This window comes from Vulpes vulpes, chromosome 14 (genome assembly GCF_048418805.1).
Source record: "Vulpes vulpes isolate BD-2025 chromosome 14, VulVul3, whole genome shotgun sequence".
Classification (NCBI taxonomy): Eukaryota; Metazoa; Chordata; class Mammalia; order Carnivora; family Canidae; genus Vulpes; species Vulpes vulpes.
This window is the reverse complement of record NC_132793.1, coordinates 56,238,936-56,265,468: the sequence shown is the minus strand read 5'-3', so window position 1 is coordinate 56,265,468 and position 26,533 is coordinate 56,238,936. Positions and strand designations below refer to the sequence as shown.

Below are 26,533 nucleotides of genomic sequence, written 5' to 3'. Positions count from 1 at the left end.
TCAAAAATTATCTTAAAAGCTTATCTTTGAGAGAAATCAGAGATAAAGGAGCTAATTAATGGAGATGAGAGTTCTGAGGTTCTGAATCATATGTGGTCAGTGTGTGGTGGATAAGGTGGAAGGAGACTTCAAAATGAAAACTTCAAAGATTGTTATGATTTCTCATGGGCTGTTTTGAAAACTAGCTCATTTTTATTTCTAGGGGGATGTTTGCAGGGAAAGGGAGTAAAGGCAATCAGCAAAGAAATGATGGAACTAGAAAGTTATCGCAAACCTTTGTTTCTCTGAAGGCTTTGTAGATCAGAGAACCACCGCAAGCTCTACTCACTTTCCTCACTGACCTTGCATTCCCTTGTTTTCCTTTAATTTATTGCTGTGCTAATCTGACTTAAAATGGGCGAGACTTGCAAAAAGAAAAGAAATTATTGAAGTATCTATGAAGAAAGTTCTGTTATTTTAATTTTAATGTGTGGGATGCCCCCGTTTCTCTGAACTTCTGCTATGGAAGCAAGATTTTATGTAACTGGCCCACCAATCTTTTTCATCAACTCCTGCTTTGGAGTGAGTATTGATGGGAGCAGAGGGCACCCAGTCTGTGGCCTGGGGCAGATAGGGAGAACCAAGGTGGAGCCGCAGTAGTTCAAGGGCACCGAGGTACAGGGACAGAGGCTTGGCATCTTCTGTCGGGGGCTGTTGTGAGCACTGCAGTGCAGGACCAGCCAGGAGGTGGGAAGGCACGGAGGGAACCATTCCCCATACTTGGTGCTTACTGTGTCCTAGATGACTTCACAAAGAGTAAGCCTATGTTGGGGGCAGGGGGTTGGTTCCCTGGGTTTCAGCCACAGTCATGATGTGACAGGCTCTCTCTTCCTTTAGTGCCCACGGTTCTTGGTCACTTCGCTTCCAAGAAGGAAGAGGTAGGCCAGACAGATGCAGAGTGGTGGGCAGCAAAGCATAGTTTATTCACCATAGTACAAAGATCCTGAAGGGGGAGGGGGCCCAAGAGGGTCGCCATTTGGGCCTTAAAATCTAGGGTGGGTGGCAGTTATGGGCTCTTTGGTGTGGGCTGTATTAATCTGATTGACTCTCCTTGTGCCTGTAACCCAATCAGGTTTTTGTCCACGTGCTCATTTTATTTCTTTCCTTTTTTTTTTTAAGATTTTATTTATTTATTTATGAGAGACACAGAGAGAGAGAGAGAGAGAGAGAGAGGCAGAGGGAGAAGCAGGCTCCATGCAGGGAGCCCCACGTGGGACTCAATCCCAGGTCTCCAGGACCACACCCCAGGCTGAAGGCGGCACTAAACCGCTGAGCCATGCGGCTGCCCCTACGCCCCCTACGTGCTCATTTTCCTATCTGGTTGTTGTTCACGTGGGAAAGGCTGTATTTCATAGCCTCCCTGATCAAGAGGCTTGCAGCCACCACTGCCCTGAGGCCTGTCTGGCCTGCCCAGGCCACCAAATCAAAATCAGTCTTTGTTTATACATCCTACTGGCTGTTGAGCTGTCCCCCCCACCCCCTACCCTGGGCCTGGGTTAGGACACTCAAGGCCCAACCTTTCCTTTCTGTCACAAACAAGTTGTAGGTCCTCCCAGTAGGAGGACTTCAAGCTGGGGTGCTGGATAAAGCCTAGAATGACAGGATGGGGACTTCCTTTTCACAGTAGTATGCTCATAGGATGGGGCCCCCTTGCCCCTGCCTTCCATCTTCCATTAGTGATGGGAAGTAGAGCTGCTCTCAGGTGCTTCTTTGCCCCACCAAAGATGCAGGGGAGGGGAGGCCACTGCAGACCGGCCTGCAGCCTCAGTAGTCATAAGTAAGGGAATGAGCTCACCAATGATTTTGTGAAATTGAAACCTTCTGATAACAAGCACATGCCGCAATTTAAGCTCAACGTTTTTCCAAGAGTCTTAGAGAAAAGTGACAGATGAATACAACTTACCAGTTGGAATATTGGAGTATGCTAGAAGTCAGGCGGCCTTGCTTCCCTTTATTGGCAAAGGTCACTCGTGTCCTCTTCAATCAAAATGCAATCTCAGTAATTACTATTGAATGCCTTCACGTGCATGACGGTGCACTAAACACAATGCCGGATTAATGAAGGACGACGTGACCTTGGATTTCAAGGAGTTTTCAGCTCAGAGAGGAATTACTTACGGAAAGGAACTTTCTTATCTTTTAATGACTCTCGTGGTTTTATTTTCATGGTAATTTTTGCCAAGTGGCAAAGTCCAGTTGGAATTTGATAAAGTCATCTTATTTACGTTCTACCGAAGAGCACATTTTTCCTAAAATACGAAATGAATTGATGCATTTACTTGGTGGCAGACCTATTGTTAAGCTGTTAAGATTTTTATCTGCCCCTCCCTTTCTTAGTCCTACTTGCCTGACTTTCAAAACTCTACTTTCTCTGTATTTCTCCTGTCGTAGGCTGTCTTTTCATACACCTACACGTGCAACATGCACACACAGACACACCCCTAGGGAGTCACTTGACACTGGATGCTCCAGAGGTTAGTTCTTCTCTTTACTGCGGTTTGCATCTTCCTTTAGTTTCCCTCTAACTCTTAGTGTAAGCAGCCCCACTCCTGTTTCTTGAAGCCCTTGGAATGTAAAGCGTGGTGCTGCACACCTACGCCTGTGCCCCTCCTTGGCTCCTACGGTGGAGCCTTGGTTGTCTGCTTATCAGAATCTCCTTCGGGGGGTGGAAGGCGGGTGAAATTAAAGGACAGAGTGGTAAGGAAGGAAGGGACATGGGTGGTAACAGTGGGAAGAAATTGAAGCTAGAATTTGTAAACCAGGAAAAGGGGCACTGAAATAGAGCACTGTGATTGTGTTGAGAAATTGGAGTCTTGTGACATCAATAGGATGAGGTAAAGAAGCAGCACCAACAGAATTACTTCAAGGGTTTCCTAAGGCATTTTGTGGTGAGCAAAACAGACTGCCGTATTCACGCATTGAAATTTCTGCAGAGTTCCCGGTGTAGCCTCTGAAATGGCTGAAACCCGAGTTTAAAAACCTCTGGACCTGACATGTCTTCGAGATCACCGCAACTATTCCTTTGTCCTGTTCATTCTCTGCCCATCATTCCTCTCAATCCCAGGTGCTAACGTCATAGAATGAATTCTCTACTTCCTATTTAGAAAGGACTTGTGTTTTCTAAATGGAACTTAAGGAGGCAGATATTTTTATGCTAATAAGCAGCATATGTTAAACTTGATTAATAGTTGTCTAGAATTACCTCCTAATATGTTGGCTCTATGAGGATTTTCCAGGAAGACTGAACTATTGTTGAAAGGCTGATTGTTTAGAAACAATAGCTTGAAATTTGCCCAGACTTAGTAAAATGTTGGAAGTTTGAAGGATAATGGATTTCTGTAGTCACCGTATTCTTCATTGTAACAGCCTCCCATATTGATTTGGTTTACAGTCCACGGTCTTTTTGTGTCATAGCAGATAACTCATTGGTTATCTGCCTGAGGTTTTGGTATTTGGGATTTTTTCATCTTTGCAGTAATGTCAAAGAAATGAGTGGTCAGTTTTAAACTTGGGATTTGGCAAAAAGAAAAAGAGCATTCTTCATGAAAGCTTTTTTTTTTTTTTTTGGATAAAAGCTTTCACCAAGAAATTCATACTTAGGCTTTGTGACAGCCAGTAATTATCAGATTGCAGTTACTTTTCAGAGGTGTTTACCCTGAGTCAAGGTTTTCGCCATTTGATGATCTGAATCGTGAATTAACTCTGATGTAATCCATTGGTTTGCCTCAGCGTTCAGTATGCCAGCCTGTGTTAAATGATGATAATTACTCCTAGGCACCTATTTTTAATTCTTTGCCGCAAAAGTAGTACTGGTCTGGGAGAATCAAGGCATTCCCTTGTTTTAAGAAACTCACATTAGAGTGGGAGAGATAAGATGAGAATGCAGAAATACAATTCCACACTGATAAAAACACTGCATTTCTTCACCCCCTTTCATAGCAGAGTGCTCAAGTGTGATCCATGATTTTTTTTTCTGCGGTTCATTTTCTCTCGCTCTGTCTTGAACCCACTTCTTCCAGAACCCACTTCTTCACCCAAACTGCTCATACTAGAACCACGACTGGCTTTCAGAAGTGCCAGTATCTTGGTCAGTTCTCGTTCTCCCTGGACGTGACTTGCAGCATTCTTGGAAAGAGGTGGTCATTCTCTGCTTCTACAAGTAGCACATTCTTCTGGTTGTCTTTCAACCCAACTTGCTTTTCTTTCTTCCCTGTCTTGTTTGCTGGTTCGTCATCATCTTCTGTAGTCTGAAAGTTGGATATTGTAGCACGCGGTCTTTGGTCCCGGGTTTTTTTTTTTTTTTTTTTTTTTTTTTTTTGTGGGTTGAAAGCTACTTTCTTTGTGATCTCATGTGATCTCTTGCCTTTAAATTCCATCTGTGCATTGACAGTTCCCAGATTCCTATTACTGATCAGAATCTCTCTCTTGACTCTAGGCAACATATCTACTTGGGGTATGTAATAGGCATCCTGAATGTAGTACGTTCAAAACTTCTCATTGTCTTCCTCTGTCAAAGCTACTCTTCCTACAGTTTTTCCTCCGTCAGTTATTCCAGAAATGATCAATATTAACACTTTGACATATGTGTTTCCACGTTTATGTGTGCACACTTATTTCTCTTCTCTAATCATGAGATCGTATTGTGAACACTGTTTCTTCTTCTGGCCCTCCCCCAAACCCCTCTCTACCCCGTATTTACTATGGATATGTTTCGCATACTCTTAAATACTCTTTGGGAAACTAGCTTTTAGGAGCTACTTGGTTGTACCATAATTTGTTAACTCTCCTTATGAGTGAATATTGGATTGCCACCCATGACTTGCTATTATAATTTAAGCTATAAGTAATATCCCCATTACATTTAGTATTCCTGTTACAAAAAAGAAAGAAAGAAACACTTCATCATTCTAGTTTTGCACAATTGCGGTATGGTAGCCACTAACCATATGTGGTTGTTGAGCACTTAAATGTGACTAGACTAAACTAAATGTGCCGTAAATGTAAAATACGCACCAGATTTCAGAGAGTTTGAGAAAAAATGTAAAATCTCTTACTAATAATTTTTATGTTGCTTAATTATGGAATAATAGTTTGTTTTATTGGGCTAAATAAGCTATATTTTAAGAGTTGGGTTCATCTTTGTCCTTTTACATTTGTAAATGTGACTGTAAGAAAATTAGAAGTTACTTGTGTGGCTCACACTGTATTTCTTCTAATGGACAGCAGTGTTCCAGTTGCTCAGGTCAAAAACCTTGAAGTCACCCTTTCCTTCTCTCTTACGTTCCATATCCTGTTAGTGGTACCAAGAGGCTGACTACTTTTCCCACCAGCACTACCCCCACTTGGACCCATGCAGGTCCAAGCCATCATTATCAATTCTTGCTTTGATTCTTGCAGTCTAATTTTAATATATTGATCCAAGTGATTGTCTTAAAACATGTCAGATCATGCCTCTCCTCTCCTGAAAACACTCCAGTGGCTTCTCCTTATGTTCAGAGTAAAAGTTTAGTCCTAAAACAAGGGGTCTCCATCTACCCCTTTCACTATATTTCTACAGTCTCACTGTGGTAAGCCAAACAGTGTCTCACTTGAAGTCTTGGCATTTGCTCTCCCCCCACCTCGAGTGCTCGTCATCCATTTATCTCTAGGGCCCAGTCCTTCAACTCTTTTGGGCATTTGCTTCTCTGTGAAACTTTTCTGAACATCCTATTTGAAATTATGAGCTCACCCCAGCCAACTGTACCCCAATAATCCATAATTCTCTTTCTCACTTTTCTCATCTTCTTAGTGCTTATCAGTAGCTAACATATTTGTCTTGTTGATTGAATTTATTTTCTGTCCCCACAAGAACATAAGTTCCACGAGGCAGGAGCCTTTGTTTTTTTCACTGTTGTACCTCCAGCTCTGAAAACAATATTTAGCACATATTATGCAATAAGTGACTATTTGTCAAATAAATGAGTAAATGAGTTTATTAATACCACAAGTGCTCTGTGGACTTAAAGAGGAAGATTACAGATGTTTAGTAGATACGACACCTGCTGCTTTCTATACTGAAGTGAACTAGGAGAAGGTAAGACTGGGTAATAAGGGTGGGGGCATGGTTAGAGAGGACCTTAAATCTTAGCCTGAGGGATTTGCATTTAATTCAGTGGAAAATAAAGAGCCATTGAAATTCTTTAAACAGAAGCACAACGGATTGGGGTTTTCTTTAATCTTATAGCTAAAAGGATAGAGCTAAAGGACGGGAGAGACAGTTGATAACAGTGCATAAAAGAATAATTGATCCAATCATGGGAAGACCAGAGGCAAGAAGGCCAGTTGAATGGGTAATGCATTCTTGCAGTTGAGAACTAAGGATTTACTTTAGCAATCTACAGGTGTTGATGATCAATTATACGTGAGAAGGGAGGGATAAATAGATAAAGATGACTGTTCTCCAATCCCCAAAGGGAGATGAGAAGAACTAGGGAAGACTGAAGGAGGCAAGTTTGGAGGGAAGTTGAGGATTTCAGTCTTGGGAAGTCTGTAGCTTGAAGAGAGATGAATTCATGTAGTGTTTCCAAGGCATTTCAAGTCTCTTCAATAATAAGTGCACATTTAACCCAACTTGGGAGCTTGCTGTTTCTTAAATTCATGCTATGAAGGTGTTCTGGGAAAGATAATAGACAGAGGACCCTGGGCAGCCCAGGTGGCTCAGCGGTTTAGTGCTGCCTTCAGCCCAGGGCATGATCCTGGAGACCTGGGATCGAGTCCCACATTGGGCTCCCTGCATGGAGCCTGCTTCTCCCTCTGCCTGTGTCTCTGCCTCTCTCTCTCTCTCTCTCTTTCTCTATCCTGTGTCTCTCATGAATAAATAAATAAAATCTTAAAAAAAAAAAGACAGAGGACCCTGCTTTAGCTAGTATTTGCCAGTAGAAATCTAGTGAACTCCACTCTAGATTTGCATACTGCAAAAACATTAATTGCTCCCAGATCAGTCTGGGCCTAACAACAACCTGGAGCATTGGTGAAAGAGATAATGTCAAGTGTAGAGTGTTTGCTTGCTGCTAATTAGCTATGTTGGGATTGGCATATATGGAGCAGTCATTAGGACTCAAACTATTATTTTAGTCGTGTTTGCAAAGAAAATCACAGAATGCATTACAAATTACTTCGGTTATGAAATTACATTTTCTGATTTCATATAGTCTCTAAGAACTGAAGTTTGAATGTCCTTGCTCATTTAGAAGCTTTCTGTAATGACGTCAAGAAGCCTTAAATAAAGGTGTCTTAAATGGTTGGCCAGTGTTTATGGCCATTTATCTGTAGGGCCCGGTCCTTCACCTCTTTCGGGTATTTGCTTCTCTGTGAAACTTTTATCATCAAAGATAATCCCATCAGTATCTTTTGGTTATTTAAGGATAGATTCAAATTATTGACCTCACCATTGACTTTATCTCTTATTTTTGATTATTGGTGCCAAGTCTTTATTTAAGATGATGACTCTACCTCAGAGGTAGCTTGTTATGTGATTTTTCACCTAAAATTTATGTTTTAAGTTAAGAAAACTTACACCAGGGGTGCCTTTGGCTCAGGTGATGATCCCAGGGTCCTGGGATTGACCCCCACGTTGAGCCTGCTTCTCCGTCTCCCACTCCCCCTGCTTGTGCTCTCTGTCAAATAGATAAATAAAATCTTTAAAAAGAAGAGGAAGGAAGAAAGAAGAGGAAGAAGAAGAAGAGGAAGAGGAAGAAGAAGAAGAAGAAGAAGAAGAAGAAGAAGAAGAAGAAGAAAACTTAAACCAGGCTAAACTTTTAACCACTGTCCAAGAAATGAAGAGATTTATGTATCATTAGCAACTATCTATTCCTGGAACTATCTGATTTGATTCAGCCATTCAGCAGATATTTTTTGTGAATCAGCTATGTGTCAAGTACTGTTAATTCATAAATGAAAATTCCTCCCTTTATGGAGTTTGTATATTCTAGTTGTGTAAAACTGACAATATGTAAATAGCTAAAATATTCTGACTGATAAAGGACGGTTAGCACCAAGTAGAAATATAAAGCAGGATGTAGAGGTAAGAAGTGAGGTTTGTGGTTGGGTTTGCAATTTTAGTTTGGGTGGTCAAAGAATGACTCACTGAGAGTCACATTTGAACAAAGACTTTGGAGGTGACAGATGAAAAAGCAAGCCATGGAGAGGGCTGTGTAAAGAGTGTTTCAGCCACAGGGAAGAAGAGCAAGGGCCCAAGCCTTGGGGCAGGTGTGTGCAGATGTATTTGAGTAACAACTAGGAAGTCACTGTGTCTGGAATGGAGTGAATGAGGATGAGTTGGAGATGAGATCAGACAGGTAGTGGGGTCCAGATGGCACAGGCCCTCTCTGTCTTTGCAAGAGCAGAAACCACTGGGAGGTTTGGGCCAGGAACAGAAATGGGGTGATCAGTTGGGAGGAACTGTGGTGACCTTGGTGAAAGGTGACAGGGGCCAGGTAGTAGTAGAGAGATATTTCGGATATACGTTGAAGGTGGAGTAGAGAGGAAGGATTGGGTATGAAAGAGGGAGTTGGAGGAGAACTCCAGAGTTTTTTGGCCTGAATAACCGACAAGATAGAGAATGTATATAGCCAGTTATAAAACATTCTGTGATGTTTCCTGATTGTTTGCAATGACACATAAATTAGTTTACTTGGTTGGTTTTTTGGTAACCTCTGCAGTCATTTCTTAGTTTCCAAGGGTTATGAATATCAAAGAATTTCCTTTCAGTCACCTGTCACTCCTTAAGAGTTTTCTTTTTTATTCTAAATTCAAAATTTTCACCTTTCCCCATGTAAAGAATCTTCTCTTTCCTGAACCTTTTACCCATTGCTGTAGTGGACTATAGCTGCCTCCTCACCATTTAATTTACTTGGATGACTGGCTGCAATTATAAATCTATCAAGCCATGTACATTTCTTTGTGTGTGGGGGGAAAAAACCTTCAACATAGTAGTATAGCAAAGATTATAATGTATTTTGTTCTACTCCAAATTTAGTAATTTGGTCTAATAAATAACTTCTTATATGGAGAACACATTTTCTTTCAAAAATAGCCATGATTTTTTGAGCAGGGAAATGGAGTTGGGTGATGTGGCTTCTAGTTTTGTAAGAGTTTAAAGTTAAAAAAAAAAAAAGGAAAAAAAAAGCATCTAGTTGTTAAAAGGTCTCATTGTTTTATATTAGATTGGTAACTTAACTTTTATAGGTGGATGAGGTAGCATTTTATTGAGGATCAAGGTTCTGGTAATTACAAAATGGGGTGATTTTAAGGTTATAATGGTAATGTGTGACCTATTTCTAAAAGTTTTTTCTTTTAAAAACATTTTGAAAGTGTCTCTCTTATATGCTCAGTTCTTAAATCTTCCAAGTTATGAGAGTCTGATAATGAATTGATAATCTGAATTCCATAACAAATAGGAACATTGACTCAAGACAGGACTAATTTTTTTACCCATGCTATGAAAAGGTGGCTCACAGTAACTATCTTGTCACTGCATGTTCTGAGGATAAAATTGAGAAATAAACTTATGAGAAGGTAGGTATCATAAGGACAATTTGGACAAGAAAAAAATAAACTTGGTTGGCAAAAGGTGGGCATTTTGTTTATGATTGTATAAACCTTTTTAATTTTTTTTAAAGATTTATTTATTTACTTACTTATGATAGACACACACAGAGAGAGAAAAAGAGGCAGAGACACAGGCAGAGGGAGAAGCAGGGTCCATGCAGGGAGCCCGATGCGGGACTTGATCTCGGGACTCCAGGATCGCGCCCTGGGCCAAAAGCAGGCGCCAAACCCCTGAGCCACCCAGGGATCCCCAACTTTTTTGATTATTTAATGTAAAAAGAAATCATTCTTTAGTTGAGACTAATTCAGTAAATAATTTTGAAGGAACTGAATTCTTCGATTAATTATAAAAATAAAGCAAACTCTACACAGTCTCACTAAGAGCAGCCATTTCTGTCCTATTTCAGCATGATTAGGTCTTCACCCTTCTTTCCACCCTGTCTCCTCTGCAAAATACCCCTCTCCCTCCATCTCCTTTTCCTCTTCCCTTCCCCCCTCGCTGCTGAACTGCTACCCACTTCTTCACTTCCCATTTATTTTGAAACCTGCTTCAAACCTAAAACTATGCTATAAAAAGTCACCAATAACTTTCAAATGGCTAAATGTAATATGCCCCTTTTAGATCTTATTCCAAATAACCTCTTGGTAGTATTTGATCCTGTAGATGACTTCCCAAGAGATAAGCAGGCATGAGGAGACCCTATGCACTGTCAAGGGTCCCTGCCTTTCTGCATGCTGTCCCCCATCTGGTATGTGCTTCGCCAACCTTTGCTTTGTCTCAGTGAAAGCCCACTTATCCCTCCGAAAGTCTCCTTGAATCCCAGCAAAATTAATCCTTCCCTCCTCCACCAGGCCTGCACTTTAGTCACATGTCTTATTACATGTGTTTCTTGTCTTGCATTCAGTTACTTATGGGGTTGGCCACTTAGCTAGACGCTGAGATCCTTTAGGGCAGGGACCATCTTTTATTCATCTTTACTCCAACTCAACATAATAATAGGCACTTGATAAATGCTTATTGGATGAATGAAATTATTTTGTTATTATGCACGTTTAGAGTTTAGAAAGCCTTTTACTGTCAGTATTTGCATCCGCTCAGTATTTCTTCTCAAACTTCAAACTGTAACCAAAACCCTGAGATCACTGTGAATCTCTGAACTTCCTCTGTAATCCTTGATGTTGAATATTCAGTGCTCGTGAAAGGGTGTCAGGGAAGACTGAGTTGGGAGAGTATAAAACGAAAAGACAAAGGAGAGCTCTTTCCTTTTACTCCCTCCCTGAACTCCTCCTGCTTCCTTGCACACCCCAGTCCTAGAGATCCCCTGAAAGCCTCCAGGGTGGGAGTATAGACCAGATAACGTCGGTATTCCCACACTCCCTGTCCACACCGTGATGAAATGAGGCGGGTCCCAGGATAAATTCACCTCTGAGAATAATAGAACAACCAACCAACCAACCTAATATCATCAGGGAGGAACTGAACACTTGCCACTTGCCAGAAAAGTTTTGAAAGCTTAGGTATTTCTTTTAATGACATGAGTTTTTATAATAATATAAGGGTATATTAACAAATATAATAGATATATGCTATGTAATTACAAAAATACAGTAATAGAAATTTGTATATGTATACATTTTCCCATTTGATTGGATTTTACTCTTTGGTGTCTAGATAGTTGGATAGTATTTCACTTTTCAAGGAGCTCTTTTTGTTTTTGTATAGGATTCTCTCATCCACATTAGAATTGCCTTAGAGGAAGAGTGAAATAGAGCTGCCGTGAAATAGAAATATTTTTGAGAGGATATTCCTACTGTCACTAGATTCTGTTCTTAATTGACAGTGCTCTTTTTTTGGGGGGGGGGGGGCTACTACTGTATATGGCAATTTCTACTTTGGTTTTTGAAAGAAAGTACGTGTTATGTCTCTTGTACTCCATGAAAATGTGCAGCTCTGGCAGTTACACTGGATGGTTTTGCTGTAGTAATTAAAACACAGATGGAGCTCATTTCTTTCCCAAGTGTTTGATTGGCAGCTACTCTGTGATCAACGCTTCCCTCAGCTGAACATGTCGGCACCATCTGCCTTCAGTCAGCGTGGAGAGGGTGGTCGCAGCAAAATTTCCTGATCATCACATGAGCCTGCTCAAATGGAATGTATTCCTCTTGCTGAAGCCATCAAATGATTTATATAAAATTACATGTAACATATAAGGGTTTTCATGACAGTGGGTCTGCAGCTTGTTGGAATATTCATTAATTGATATGTATATTTTTTAATTCCACCACTTCCTTTTCCTCCTATTACAATATTTAGAGCATAGCATAAAGTAGTCCCCACATCTTTAAAAGTTAAAGTTCCTAAACAAATTGAGCTGATGGGGCATTTTGTTTTTAACAAGGTTATTAGAGATGGTTTTAAATCAGGGTCTTGTGTTTTGAACCCTTAGCACCAGCACTAGTTACGAATAAAGAAAAACCTCCAGTATGCTGTCTCCTAAACCCAACACTAAAATAGTTTAGAAGAATATGCTAATTTTAAAAAAAATTGTATATTTATAACTGTTAGAAATAGGTTATGATGAATGGTACTTATTTACATAGCAGGGTAAGAAATGGATAGAAATTTATGCTCATCTGATTTTGATGCAGATAAATGAATGGGGTTGATTATTATGTAGAAAAACACACATTTTAGATACTGGAAGCCCTGAAACAAGGACATATTTAAAAAGAAGAATAAGATAGTTATTTCATATTCCTGGAAATGTATTTTGAAATCAGTGATACTTGTGCAAACATATAGTCTAGATTTGTAAAGAATACACATGTATTATGCATAATGACATGAATTCTATATATAGTTAAATAAGGAGAACTGATTGGAGTTTCCCCTTCCCAGTCTAAATGGACAAATAGTTATGATTGCCAAATGAAAAACATGCTTTACAGTATTTGGGGGGAAAGCAATGAATGAGACTATTGCTCACAGAATGTTAGAACAAAGAATGAAGAAATTGGGTTGAAAGACATTCTGAAGAACCCGAAATACACTCCTTGCTTATGATTCCTGTAGAAACCCACTTATGGTACAGGGCAAGAGTGGCTTTTGGCACTTTGGCAAGACTTTGAAGATTAAATTCGTAAAGCTAATCACTTCCCAGTTGGAGTGAAAAATTCTGATGAGTTCTGGAAGAGAACCAACAGAAAAGAAGGAAAATAATTATGAATGTTTAGAAATTTATCATCATCTATTACCAGACATTTTTGAAGATAAGTCGTTGAATTAGTTTCTCATTTTGTTTAAATATATAATCACCTCTATTCAAGCTTGGTGTTGTTCAAGCCAAGGAGTAGGGGTGGGAAGGACGAGACGAGTGTTAATTTTAGTTACTTAAGATGCATTTTAGTTTCTGTCGCAAATGTTTATCCCCAGGAGCCTACATTCTCGATGGGAATAATTTGCATACAACAGAGCAGATTAGGATAAGTACCATAAGCAAAGTGCCGTGGAAATGCAGAGAAGGGAGTTCCCAAATTGATAGGGCACCTGGACATACATACACTCCTTTGCTGAAGCTCTCCTTCTCTTCCTTAAGTTGTCTTCTTTTCCAACCTATTTCTCCTTTCTGTGTCAGTTTTATTCTGTGTCAGTATTGTCTATATTATTTGCATTTGCAAATACCCATCTTATGATTATATACCTAGTGTGGATCCCCAGGGAACTTTGGCAGATGTCAGTTGGCTAATAACAACCTAACACTTATTGAGGACTTCCTGTGTGCCAGTTTCCTGAGTACATTCATAGTTCATTCTCACAGCAGCCTTGTGAGGAAAGTTCTGTCTTTATTACTTTATTTTGCAAATGAAGAAACCAATAATCCAGCTAATCTAGTAGAAGGATGGGGATTACTCTGGGCAGACAGGTGCCAGATTGCTGTTCCCTTGTGCCGTCTAAACCCACCTAGCTCCTGGAACTGTCTTGAGTGTGGAGAGTCTATGTCCCTGCCAACCTCATCCTCTCCAGATGAAACCCAAGGAAGGGGCAGCAGAGGGAGACTGAGAAGATCGTGTCACAATGAGAAGTTAAACTAAAAAGAGGGAAGAGGAGCTGAAAAGGGGATTTTTTTTTTTTTTTAAGATTTTATTTATTTATTCATGAGAGACACAGAAAGAGGCAGAGACACAGGCAGAGGGAGAAGCAGGCCCAACGCAGGACTTGATCCCAGGACTCCAGGATCCAAAGGCAGATGCTCAACCACTGAGCCACCCAGGTACTCCTGAGAAGGGGATTTCATCAGGAGAGGCTGGGCGGAGAGCAGACTTCTCTGGACATGCATCCACACTGGCACATAGCCACCTTGTCTGGGAATAGACTTCCTGTCACACTTGTCCACCTAGCTTCCTCCTCATCCCAGCACATGCCCCTCCACCCAGGGCCAGTCCAGAGGCTTATAGACAAGTGAGAGACAAGGTGAGGAAAAGTTCTTCTTAGTGGAAGAGAAGTAACATTTTATTAATTTTTTTTTTTTCCAGTTGAAAGGGATCTCCGAGCACCTGGACAAGGTGTTGAATGGGATGTGGAAAAGGAATCTCTTGCTTCAAATATGATAGAAACTATACTGGTCTGAGAGAACGTGAGTTCCCTCGTCTTAGTTCCAGGATTCACACTAACTTTCCCTTGTTCTTTGTTTCCTTGTGGGCAATTTAAGGAACTTGGGCCAGTAGTTCTAGAATCCCTACCAGCTCTAAGAAAAGTTTGTGATGATAAGGAGCTTCCAGTGTGAGGAGGCATGAGGAGTGTCTGTAAAAAGTTAAATACAGGGAAAACTTAAATATAGGGAAAGAAATAGAAACCATTGGTTGCCTATGGTGGTGTGGAGATTGGTTGGAGTGGAAGTTGCCTACTGACATGGTGTACAAATCCTTAAAATTCATTAAATTTGTATATTTAGGATGCACATATCATTCAAGCACACAGCAAAGATAAAAGAATTAAGTGATATAATTTTTTTAAGGTACCTCAAATCAGTGTAGAGTTTCCATATAACAAACTCTGTAAGTGTGGTCTAAACATTTTTAGAGAGGTGCTATGTATCAGGAAGGTGGAGGATGAAAATGTGATAAAGGTACAGGATAAATGTATAAAGGATAAATGTGACAGATTGAAGGTAGCCTCATAATAAACCCTGCATTTTTGCATATGATAAAATACTATTTTGCTTCCCATAACTATTTTCATTTCATTTTTTAAGACTTTTTTCTTTACTTTGTATTATTTTTAAGTAGCCTCTCTATCCAGTGTGGGCCTTGAACTGACAACCCTCAGATCAAGAGTTGCATGCTTTGTGGACTGAGCCCGCCAAGCATCCCAGCCATTTAATTTCTTAAGATAGTTTTGAGACTTTGGGATATTTTCTTTTTCCTTGTCTTTTTTAAGTTGCATCACATTTTCCTTTATTCTTTCTTTAAAAAATTAGCTCTACTATTTCTTCAAATTTGCCTCCTTAGGTTGTTGTTGTTTTTTTTTTAATCTATTACGTGTGAGGCTTACCTGTCTGGGCAGTTCCTTGCACATAGTTAACACCCCATAAATATTAGCTACACAGAACTGTTGAGTCTATATCCTTATATATTTGTGTCTTAGGATGCTATGTGATTTTGCATTTAACCAATTAAATATTTCCCTACATTTTCACCCTTTTTCTATAGAGATGATGTGATCTCTGTTGGACTGTACCTTTAAAATTTTTCCTTTGTTCTTATTTAAAATTTTTAGCAGAAAATGTCTTTTAATCTTTGGTCACAATCCTAAACTATTATTCCACCATCTTCTTTCACCTAACTTACCCATATGTGCAAACAGCAAATGGAGCAACACTGATTGAAATTTTTTGTTGTTGTTATGTCCAGTCTGAAAGTTAAAAAAAGGGTTGGTGATGTACAGTCTGCTGTGAGATAACACAGGGATTAAAAGATAATATAATTAAAACTACATTCTACTAAAATGTCTTGTATTTAAGCAAGATGAGGAGCTTGAAGGAGGAGTACATGAAAGAAGTTAGATTAATGCTTAGCTTAAAAGATAAAAGTATTAAGCATGGAAAAAGCATAAGATAAGGGAAGGCCACAGCTCCTGCCCCGCTGCTGATGCCCCGTAGTCTCTATACTATCCCAGTGCCATTATCTGAGTTAGCCAACCTAGATTTTTGCTTGTTGGAATTCATTCTGATTTACTCCTGGTTATTTTTGGTCTTTTGTTTTTCTTCCTCAGTCCCCTAAGTGCTTAAAGTCCATGCCAATGTTAATTGTTTCCAAACTCCAAAAGACAAAACTGACCCTAGAAGGTGCCCTGGCTCCCAGGAGAGTCTAACTCAAACTGTCCAGCAGGCTTCCTTTGAACTCATTTCACTATCTAAAGATGTCCAGTCTAAGAGTTTTGATAGAGCAAGAATAGGTAGTTGACCACAGTAGTGTCTAAAGTCATGGGGATGAAAGAAGTAGGATTAGAAAACTTTATGAAGAAAATAAACATGTGTCTAAGGGACCCTGTAAAAATTTCAAAAGCTCCATTCTTTGTAGTTCAGCGGGAGGCCAGATTAGATTCTAAGCCCCAAGGTGAATGAATCCCCAAGTGGGCATTAACACCAGGGTCTCTCTGCAGTGAACAGAAGCCCAGAATCACTTCCAATTTTTTTAGGTTCATTGATTAAAATCTGAATGCCAAAACCAGGTTACAAAAGCTGTAATGTATCGTCAATATTTACATTTAATTTGTTAAGCTTCTCTTAACACGGTCACAAAATACAGTGGATTGTATGTATAATATAATTTAAGGACACCATTAGTAGTTTGAATTTACTGTTTTTCTGTTTTTGAATTTACTGAATTTATTGTTTGGTTAGCCAAATTGCTGTTTTCCCATTGCTATCCTTGTGTACTTTCTGACTAATGAATACTTAAACTTTTCCAAATGGATGTTATAGAGAATATTTCCACAGAATTGTACGATATGGAGAATAAAAGATTTCTCAAAAGTTATCTCTTTGAAATAGAAAACTTTGGTGGAGAAGAGAATGACAAGTGTAGAATTACAGAGGAGATAGAGAGGATATAAGGAAAAAGCATTAGCTACTTTAGAATTAGATCTCTCAAACTTATGTTGTCAAATCAGAGAGTTTTAGGAATATGGGAGGTTGTTACAGATCAGAATAAAATCATGATGTATATTTAGCAGCATTGGATTGAAACAGTCACAAGTTGCTACAAAATCTTACCTGACTTTAGGGACGAGAGTTACAGGAAAATTAAAAAATATATTTTTAAAAATGTAAGTAGTGGGGCTCCTGGGTGGCTCAGTCATTTGGGCATCTGACTCTTGATTTTGGTTCAGGTCATGCTCTTAGGATTATAAGATTGAGCCCTGCTTTTGGACTTCAAGCTGGATGTGGAGCCTGCTTAAGATTCTCTCTCTCTCTCTGTCTCTAAAATATGCATATATATGTATGTGTATATATATATATATATATATATATATATATATATATATATATATTATATATGTAGAAATTAATGGTATATCAATCCCCTAATTTTAAAATCAAGGCCTAAAATATTTGTTTTCTCTTTAGAACATTTCATTTTAAGTATATGACCATCACTTAGAACTTTCATGTGGGAAATAATTAGACAGGAAAGACTGAACAACTGGTTGATTGATTCTTTCTTACATCTGTGACTTGCTTCCTGGAAGGAGCATTGGAGCAGATGTCAAACTACAATCTTAGAGAACAATTAAAACCAAGTAGTCTTAGAGCATATGGATCCTTTCTTTTTCTATGGGCATTTTTTTTTTTTCTAACAGTGGCCATGAAGAAAGAAACTGAATGATCCAGAATCAAGCTTTAAACTCCAATGATCCTGAGTTTAAATTTACCATAAATCTTTATATTCCATGCTTGTAGGTTAGTTTTTAATAGACCTATTCTCACATATACTTTATAGAGCAGAGTCTAAATTCGGAGTAATCCAGTTACTGAAAGGGAACTAGCTATATATCCAATAGACCCTGACCATGAACAAGATAGCAGTTATGCCTCCTTCTCTGTTTAGAAGAAAAATACTTAAACTTTCATTACTTAGTTTTTTCTTTGTGTTTTCCTAGTCTATTAGGCATTAATTTAACTTAACACTTTATCTTATTGTGGTTAGGAGCATTGGAAATGGGAACATTTAAGATGACATTTGGTTTATTAAAACCTTACAAAACTAGCAGATGGTTTAGAAAAGCAGCATTAAAAATGCTACTTGATCCTTAATTCAAGACCATACTTGATGCTGCATCTGGAAGAAGCGCGATGCCAAGAAAAATGCTATTGAGTTAAAGACTATGTTATTCATAAATATTTAGGAAAATAAGAGACAAGTGTTCATGAGCATAGCTTGTGAAACCAAATAGATATTCCATTGGAGAAGGGTTCTGCAAACATTTCCAAATATGTAGTATTTATTCTTACACCATTTTAATAGACCTATGGAGAATAGAACTTTATAATGAATCCAGGCAAAACTTTCTAGCTACAGTGCTTTATCTTATTCATTTTCTGCCCAAATGGAAGTTGTCATTTGTTATAGTCACTAGGATGAATAGTCGCTGTGTATTTAAACTCCCTCACACCAAATATAGAATCCTCCAAGTTTTAGTCTTTAAATATTTTCCCAACACTTACGATATTAAAAAGCTGAGTGTAATTAATTGGTGCCATATATAACTGTGATAGCTGGCATCTGGATACTTTTCCTGTTATTAAGTTTACTGTTTTGCTGTAACCACTGTATTGGTGAAGTCGGAATGCTTCCTGCTTAATACCTGTTAAATGTTTTGTTTCTCTTCCACAAGGAAAAGGAAGCTTTAGAATTGTTAAATACAGTTTTATGGGAGTAGAAATAAATGCTTAAAATTTTATGAGCCCTTTTGACCTTTATTCTTTTATTAAGAAATATAAACTTTATGGAATAGGGCTTTTTATAAACAAACACTTTTGTGTTCTAGTCCATGTAGTTAGCATATTGTTGCTGATCTAAAAACCTATGTCTGGGTGGCAAGTTAGACTTCTTCAGACTGTGTCAGATGCTGAAATGGTCAGGAATAAGAAATTACTCACTACCGATATGGGTACCTATTTGATAGAAGGCCTCTGTGGGCTTTCTAAGGCTCAAGAAGCTCAACAGCTGGAGAGCAAATGCTTTTTCTTCTTGAGCAATGATGCTCTTTGGGAGCTCTCAGGCTCCCGACTGGTAACATGTCAGCCTCTTGTGCAAGTTATCAGAAAATGTAAGGATCTAATTTAAGCCATCCTCAAATATGTGAATTAAATGGCTAATAATTTTATTTTAAACATCAAACCTTCCTGTATAGGACTTCTGAGAAGAAACCTCAGATAATGGATCTCCCTAGATACAAGTGGTTTTTAGATTCTATAATGCTGTTATCTTTTGTTCAACATTGCAAAATTTAGATCTAAGTCTTGGGTAAGGAATTAAATATTACCTAAATCAAGTATATCCTTAATAGTTTAAGAGAACAGAATCAGAAGAGAATCAATGGCATGTTTAATAGGAACCTGGCCATTTACTGTTTGCTTTTGTAGGAGATCAAATATCTAATGCCAGATTTTAACAGCAGCATGATATGCTGGAAAGACCATCTAATGTGGTGCCAGGAGACCCATTTAATGTAGCCCAGAATTCAAGTTCCAAGAGTATAGGCTGTGTGAACTTGACCAAGTCATGGAACTTCTTTGAGTCTCAATTTCACACCACAGGTAATAAGGGTAAATATGGAAATAAACTACTTTCTAGGGTTAGAGTCTTATGAGAGATGAGATTGTGAAAATGATTTATGAATAGCAAAGCCTGGATTTGAATTCTCACTTTAGTGCTTTCTAGAATTGTAGTTTTGGATAAATTACTTAACCCAATAAAACCATGTTTTTCATGATTTAAAATAAAGAAAAAAATCCAATATTTGCAAACTGTTACAAAGTAGGAAGCTTCAGAAATGTTACTTGCTGTTATAACTTACTATTTTTGCTAAGTGTCTACAAATCTATTGTCATCTGGAGATTTAAAAATAATGTCATATAATTTTATTTTAAGATATTTGAAGTCTATTCTAGTAGGTCCTTATTTTCACTTATTTTCAAGATTTGTTCACTTATTTTCACTTATTTTCAAGATTTGTTACTGTTCACACTTCCTTGTAAATTAGAGTAATTTTTAAACTAAGAATTTATGTAGAATGAGCAGCTTTCTTCCTGAAGACATAATGTCCCCTCTGTATGTAATTTTTTAGCTCTCTGATGCAGGAGACTTTAAAAGAGGAATGGATGTCCAGGATTTTTTTCATCATTTACAGTGTGCCATAATTAATTACAATTTAAATCGTTTTGTTGGTGTATCTGGCATAAAATAAGGGAAGCTTTTTTGACTCTATAGATATCGGGTCAATTTTTAAAAAGAAATTCTGCAATGAGAAAACATTTGAAGCCCCTGTGAGCTCTTGGTGCCCTTTGCAGAGAACATGTTTGAGAGGCACCAGTGATTGCCTGCCTCTTACAATCCATTTAGAGAGTCAACCTCAAACCTTTCCTTAGGTAATGGGATTAACACTCTGTTGGGACTACAATCCTTACAGATACAAATTTGTTTCTAAATGTCCTAGCTAGTAATCCTATGCTCTTTAACAGGTTTTATAATGTAATTGACACTCTTGGAATGGAAAACATAGATGGCAGACTTCTTTCTACTGGATCAGGAAATTCAGAGGCTTTAACAGAAAGTACTCTGTTTGGAGGAAGTTAAAATTAGTTGCTCCTGGTCTTTGTTCTTCAATGATAGTGTCATTGAAGGAATGTGATGAGTAAGCTGAATTTAGAATACAGTGATCCATAGATGCTTTTATAAGCTGTTCAACCATACATGAAGAAATTTCCTTTTAATGTCCTTAATTTTTATTATTTCAAGATAAAAATATATTAAGAAATATTTTCAGTTTAAGCATAGCGCTTGATACTTTAAAAACCTTCTGAGTCAGTTAGTTTTAATATAAAAGGAATAAAAGTCCGGGTGCCCCGTGGCTCAGAGGTTTAGCATTGCCTTCAGCCCAGGGTGTGATCCTGGAGACCCGGATCGAGTGCCACACCTGGCTCCCTGCATGGAGCCTGCTTCTCCCTCTGCCTGTGTTTCTTCCTCTCTATCTCCTTCTGTGTCTCTCATGAATAAATAAATAAAATCTTAAAAAAAAAAAAAAAAGGAATAAAAGTCAAGAAGTGTTGGGTTCTTCTCTTCCCTATCCTCTTTCAGCAAGCCATCTTTTACTTCCCCAGAAGGATAATACAGGTATCTTGAGACATTATGATCCTTGGAAAAGAAAACAAGATAAAATCTTAGTAAACTTGCTGTATAACATATTCCTGATCAAATTCTAATGCTTTTATTCCCTTTTACTGTTAATTATATCCTAACATGAATAATGACTGAACATTATAAACAAATATTATTACTTTGAGAAAATGCCTAAAAATCAAAATATACCAAGTCTGTTTTGTGAAGCATATTTTTTAATAGCTAGGATTCCAGTGAACTATAAAATTGGAATTACAATATCTTTTGAAGATCACTTGAGTTTAATATAAATACTAGCCTTGTACTACATTGAGAAATTTAGATTAGACAGCAAGTATTATTGTATAGCAAACTTTGACCTGATAGTTGTTGTAATATTTTTCTTTTGAAATTGTGCTCATTTTTTTTCAAAAATGTTCTATTCATTTCCCTTTCATCTTCAATATATGGTGTTGACTATAGCTTTACCTTGTCCTGATGGCTTCTGATCATAACCTTGTATATGAGTTGTGACTGTGCTGGAGAAACCCTGGGGTACACCGTAGGGAATAAGGACTTTGGCATCAGAGTCCTGATTTACTACTCGCTCTCTGACTGCCTGGTGTAAGTTCCTTGACCATTCTGAGCCTCAATCTTCTCATCTGTAAGGTGGGGCTGGTAATACAGATCTAGGGTAGTGGTAAGGGTTTCATGAGATGGAATTGCATCTAACAGTGTGTGGCATCGAGAAGGCATTTCCTAGTTTAGTAAGTTTAGTTCCTAGGTCATAGTAGCCAGAGATGGAAATGCAGATGATTGGGTTTGGGTTTGAGTTGGGGTTTGGGTTTGGTCAGCTTCATGCGTATATGCTGACTGCAGCCGCAGCCTTGATATTCATCATTGGTTATTTCTTTGTTTGCTTTTTATTAAAAAGAAGAAGACAAAGAAGAATGAAACTATGTAATCTCCAAGGTAGTATAATATGGCTGTCAGCATCGGCTGAAAATATGTATGACTTAAATCAACTACATTTGCAGATAAGAAATTCCTACCTCATAGGGTTATTTTAAAGACTCAAAGATATATAGCAATTCAAAGAGCTTTAGCACATGCTAAGTGCTCAGTAGAAGTAAGCTATTACTAATATAAAGATGTGACTCCTGTGATGGAGTTTAGGAACTCTGAATTTTGGCTGAAAATCATATGTGTAAAGCATTTTCTGTGTATCTCAATATAAGCTAATCTTTATTTCATTTTTTTTAAGGCTAAGCTATTAATGGTTATAATTAACAATTAAAGTTGCTAAATTTTGGGAATATATTTGAGTATATATTTATTCAAACAAACAATCCCTTTTGGGTTTTTTATATATAGTCTTTAAAAGAATCAAAAATTAGCAGACAGGTTTTTTTTTTGTTGCTGTTGTTGTTTTTAGAAAATCATACCTGGGAGAAATAATTCTAAATATATCTTATATCTTATCCAAATGTATGCGGATTGTGTGTGTATATTCCCTTTAGAAATCTCAGAATCTAGAAAGAATGTACTTGGTCCCTCTTTCTGGGTCCTGGCCTTATATCATGTCAGTAGTCCACTGGTCTAGCAACATATATAGAGTTCTTTCAGTCTGGTGGTAAATATTTGCATGTAACCCAGGCTTATGTCCAGTTGGCATACACTCATCTTCTACTAATTAAAAATACTGTACATAGCAAATTAAGCATTTTTGCTTTGAAAAAAATGGAGGGCCTAAAGCAGTCTCACAGATTTTAGAGGAATGATGCTCATCAGCTGTGAGACTTCTGACTCTGCTTTTTTTTTTTATATATATAATCTGAGTGTCAGGTTCGCAAGGGAACTCAGAAGCCAACTATCTCAATTTATAGTTTAGAATATGAAGCTCAGGGTAGTTAAGGTACTGGCCTAGGGATGGGTCAGTTTTAACTTCTGTGTCAACTCTGGTCATTTGGGGTTGTGACTGTTTGGAGGCCATAGATTTGACATTCTTCAGTTAGATCAAGATCACACAGTTTGTGGCAGAGCTGGGACTAGAACCTAGTTCTTTCGGTTTCTAATCTCATTTTCATTTCTCCTGGTCATTTTATTGTAAAACTCATGGAAACCTTTATATTGAATACGTCTTTATAACCTTCTAATCCATTATGTAGGCATGAAAAGTTAAGATTCTGACATTTTTATTATATGCAAAGGAAGTGAACATTACCTTGTTAAAAATATCATGCTTATTATTCAATTTTGAAACTGCAGACAAGATGTGTGAAAGAGAAATGTAGCTTCATATGCATATTTTTTAAGTGTGACCCTTTGTTACTGCTCCGTTTTACAAAGTATGCCATCAGCCTTTTTTAAGGACACATTTCAACATGGATTACATTTTTAGAGAATTAGCTTGAATTATTTTTAGCTAATGGCCAAAACATGTATGTATCTGTATGTGTGAAGTAGAAAATAAATTATCAATAGCTAAAAGTGATTGTGATATTATGAATAATGTGATTATATTTCATACAGTTTTTTTCTCTCTCTTTTTTTAAAGCTTGTATTTATTTATTCATGAGAGACACAGAGAGAGAGAGAGGCAGAGACACAGGCAGAGGGAGAAGCAGTTTCCATGTGGGGAGCCTGATGTGGGACTCGGTCCCAGGACCCTGGGATCATGACCTGAGCTGAAAGCAGACACTCAACCACTGAACCACCCAGGCGTCCCTATTTCATACAGTTTTTGAGACCAGTGGATGTAGTGTGTGTTTTTCCCTGGGTAGCAATGTTAGCACACAGTAAATATCTAACAATATGGTAACCCTTCCCCCATGTAGTCTTCACTCTAACTGGAAAAAATCAATTGCTATGCTAATATGGTACAGTTTGTAAGTTATGTTAAGATGCTAAGTGAAATTTGGGCATTTTGATATAACTATCATTTTTTGTAGGAACTAATCTGTCTCTCTTTCTCTCTCTCTTTCTTCTTCTTATACACACACTACCCTTCCTTCCAGTCATCCACCTTTCCTGTGGCGTGCGCTGTGTTTTCCTCTTTCTGCCTTAGTAGCCAGTGGGCTTAAAGTTCTACATTACCTTGAAACCCAGACTTTAAAGATGGTCTCAGGGCTGTTCCCTTTACTTCTTTTGTCCAGTAGTTCTTTATAACCTGAAAGGTTGATAAATGTCTGAATTGAACCATGATTACAACTTGCCAAACTTCTCTCTGTCTTGATAATTGAGTCCTCCTTTACCTACCTAGCAATGTACTGATTATTTGGGGATATACAGTAATTTCTTTTAACAAGAATATTGAGGGATCCCTGGGTGGCTCAGCAGTTTAGCACCTGCCTTCAGCTCAGGTCATGATCCTGGAGACCCGGGATCGAGTCCCACATCGGGCTCCCTGCATGGAGCTTGCTTCTCCCTCTGCCTGTTTCTCTGCCTCTCTCTCTCTCTCTCTCTGGCTTTCATGAACAAATAAAATCTTAAAAAAAAAAAAACAAGAATACTGAAATATTATCAGAGCTAACATCGTTTTAAGGCAGGCCTGACACTGACCCATGCCCATAGCTAGGGCAGGACCAAACTAGTCTAGTATAGTTTCAGGGGCTTGCATGTCCTCTCCCTCCCAAATATTATCCTCCTTTTCTTTTATTCTTACATCCTGCTCTTTATTCTATAATTAGACATACAGCTTCTTTGCAAGAACAGTTTGGAGGGATAAGTTGTGGGGAACTCATTCACAGGAAAGTGCACAAACCACAGAACTGCCTACATAACCACCTCCAGACCATTGGGAGGCAGAGCTAAGTCAAAAGGAGCACAAGCTTTGAGTCAGAGAGCCCTGGAATTAAGTCTTTTCTTTCTTTTGAGACATTTTGTCGCCTTGCACAACTTAACATTTGTCACCTCACTCAGACCACTGTTTCTTCACAGTGTAAACTAAAGATGATAATGTTCCATCGACTGTAGATGAATAAATGGGAGGCTGAGGTCCCTACAGGCCCATGTTGCGGGGATTGTATCTTTGCCAGGAGTCCTTTGTGTTGACTTCTAGGAGTTGAGGAAATGTAGGGGCCCTGTTGCTTGCTTACTGCTGTGCTACTTGTTATGTAGATGCATTTTTTTTTTTTGCTTGTTTTTCTTTGATGATGTCATAACTGGATCCATCCTCATTACCCTGAGTATTCATTAATCAAGGATTTCTGCCCTCACGCCTCTCTCATGTAGAAACAAGATGGACAGGCAAGAAATTGTTAAAGTACCAAGCTTGTTATAAAAGGTCACCCGTGCTACAGATGTTGGGAAGGGTAAGAACACACTGTGGGGAATCCAACACCATAGGAACAACAGCTCCACTTTTCTGGTGGTGTGGCCATTTAGGTAAATGGCATAAAAGTATGTCTGATGCCAGGACACAGGAAGGTTAGTCCTGTAAAAATCATAGTTCTTGTCAAATCTTGTTTGCAGGATTTGGTTTCATAAAAGAAATGAGCATTTCTTGTAAGAGTATCTAATTTGCAGCTTGGCTTCTTCACATTCCAGTGAGTGGAGGCAAGAGTTAATGGGGTGAAGGTTACTGGGTTCCCACACCTGTCCCCAGGGGCTCACATTTTCTGAGAACACACCCTACATTAAATTTATGATTATCCAAGAAGCCATTATAGAGTAATGGCTGAAATAGAAGCTTTGTTATGTGTTCGTTTTTTAATTCTGTATTGACCGTTTAATTAGGTAAAATGTTTTATGCGTATGTTGGAACTCTCATGAGTTTAAGGCCAATTAATTTGTTTTGGATGATTTTTAAAAATCTCACTTTTGTCCCTCATTTTTGTATAGGTTTTCCCCCTGCTTTTTGGGTGTCATCCTTTCACAAGGGTCATGCTAATCTTCTCTGTATCATTCCAATTTTGGTATATGTGCTGCCAAAATGAGCAGCCCTTCTTTTTGGAACATTTCCCTTGAACCTTAGTTCCTAAGAGTTTGTTATAATACTGTAATGGTTTACAGGTAGCTGAAGCATGTCTATCTGTGAAAGTCGTGTATCTGTTACAAATATTTGCTGATGTCTTGCTTTGTGCCAGGCACTATGCTAGATATTGGGGGTACAGTAGTGAAAGCGTACAAAAATCTCCGCTCTTATAGAGCTTACAGTCAGAAATTAAAGTGATAAGAAAAATAGGTCATATTGTAATGAGATGGAATACTTTGGAGTAGTAAAGGATGGTGGGTCATCCCAGGAGCATGGGAAGGTTGCAATTCTAAATATCAAGGTCAACGAAGAGCTCACGGAGAAGGTGGCAATTGAGCAAAGACCTGGACTGAGCAAGGGAGGAAACCCCATGGATACACATGTGGTGTGAGAGTATTCTAGGCAGGGGAAAGAGCAAGTGGGAGGACGCCTGTGTAAAGAATAGCAAGGCCAGTGTGCCTGGGTGACATGGAGCAGGGGAAAGGGTGAAGTGGGGAGGGACCCATGAGGAGGGGTGAGGGTTAGAGAGGCTGGATTTTTAAGGCCTGG

At 38.5% G+C, this 26,533-nt stretch overlaps 1 protein-coding gene and 1 non-coding gene across 19 annotated transcripts in view; one reads left to right on the top strand and one right to left on the bottom strand.

Moving 5' to 3' along the window:
- The window catches only part of PAM (peptidylglycine alpha-amidating monooxygenase), a 274,294-nt gene that overhangs the window by 59,719 nt on the left and 188,042 nt on the right, over positions 1 to 26,533 (top strand). Inside the window, exon 2 of one of the 18 annotated variants that reach the window (XM_072736679.1) lies at positions 14,161 to 14,261. The exons of the other annotated variants lie outside the window; for them this stretch is intronic. The gene's annotated coding sequence lies outside the window, so the exon portion shown is untranslated. The remainder of the gene's footprint in view (positions 1 to 14,160; positions 14,262 to 26,533) is intronic. 18 annotated transcript variants of the gene reach the window in all.
- LOC112915648 (U6 spliceosomal RNA) lies at positions 25,844 to 25,950 on the bottom strand. Its single transcript, XR_003234131.1, has one exon. It is a non-coding gene; the product is annotated as a U6 spliceosomal RNA (small nuclear RNA).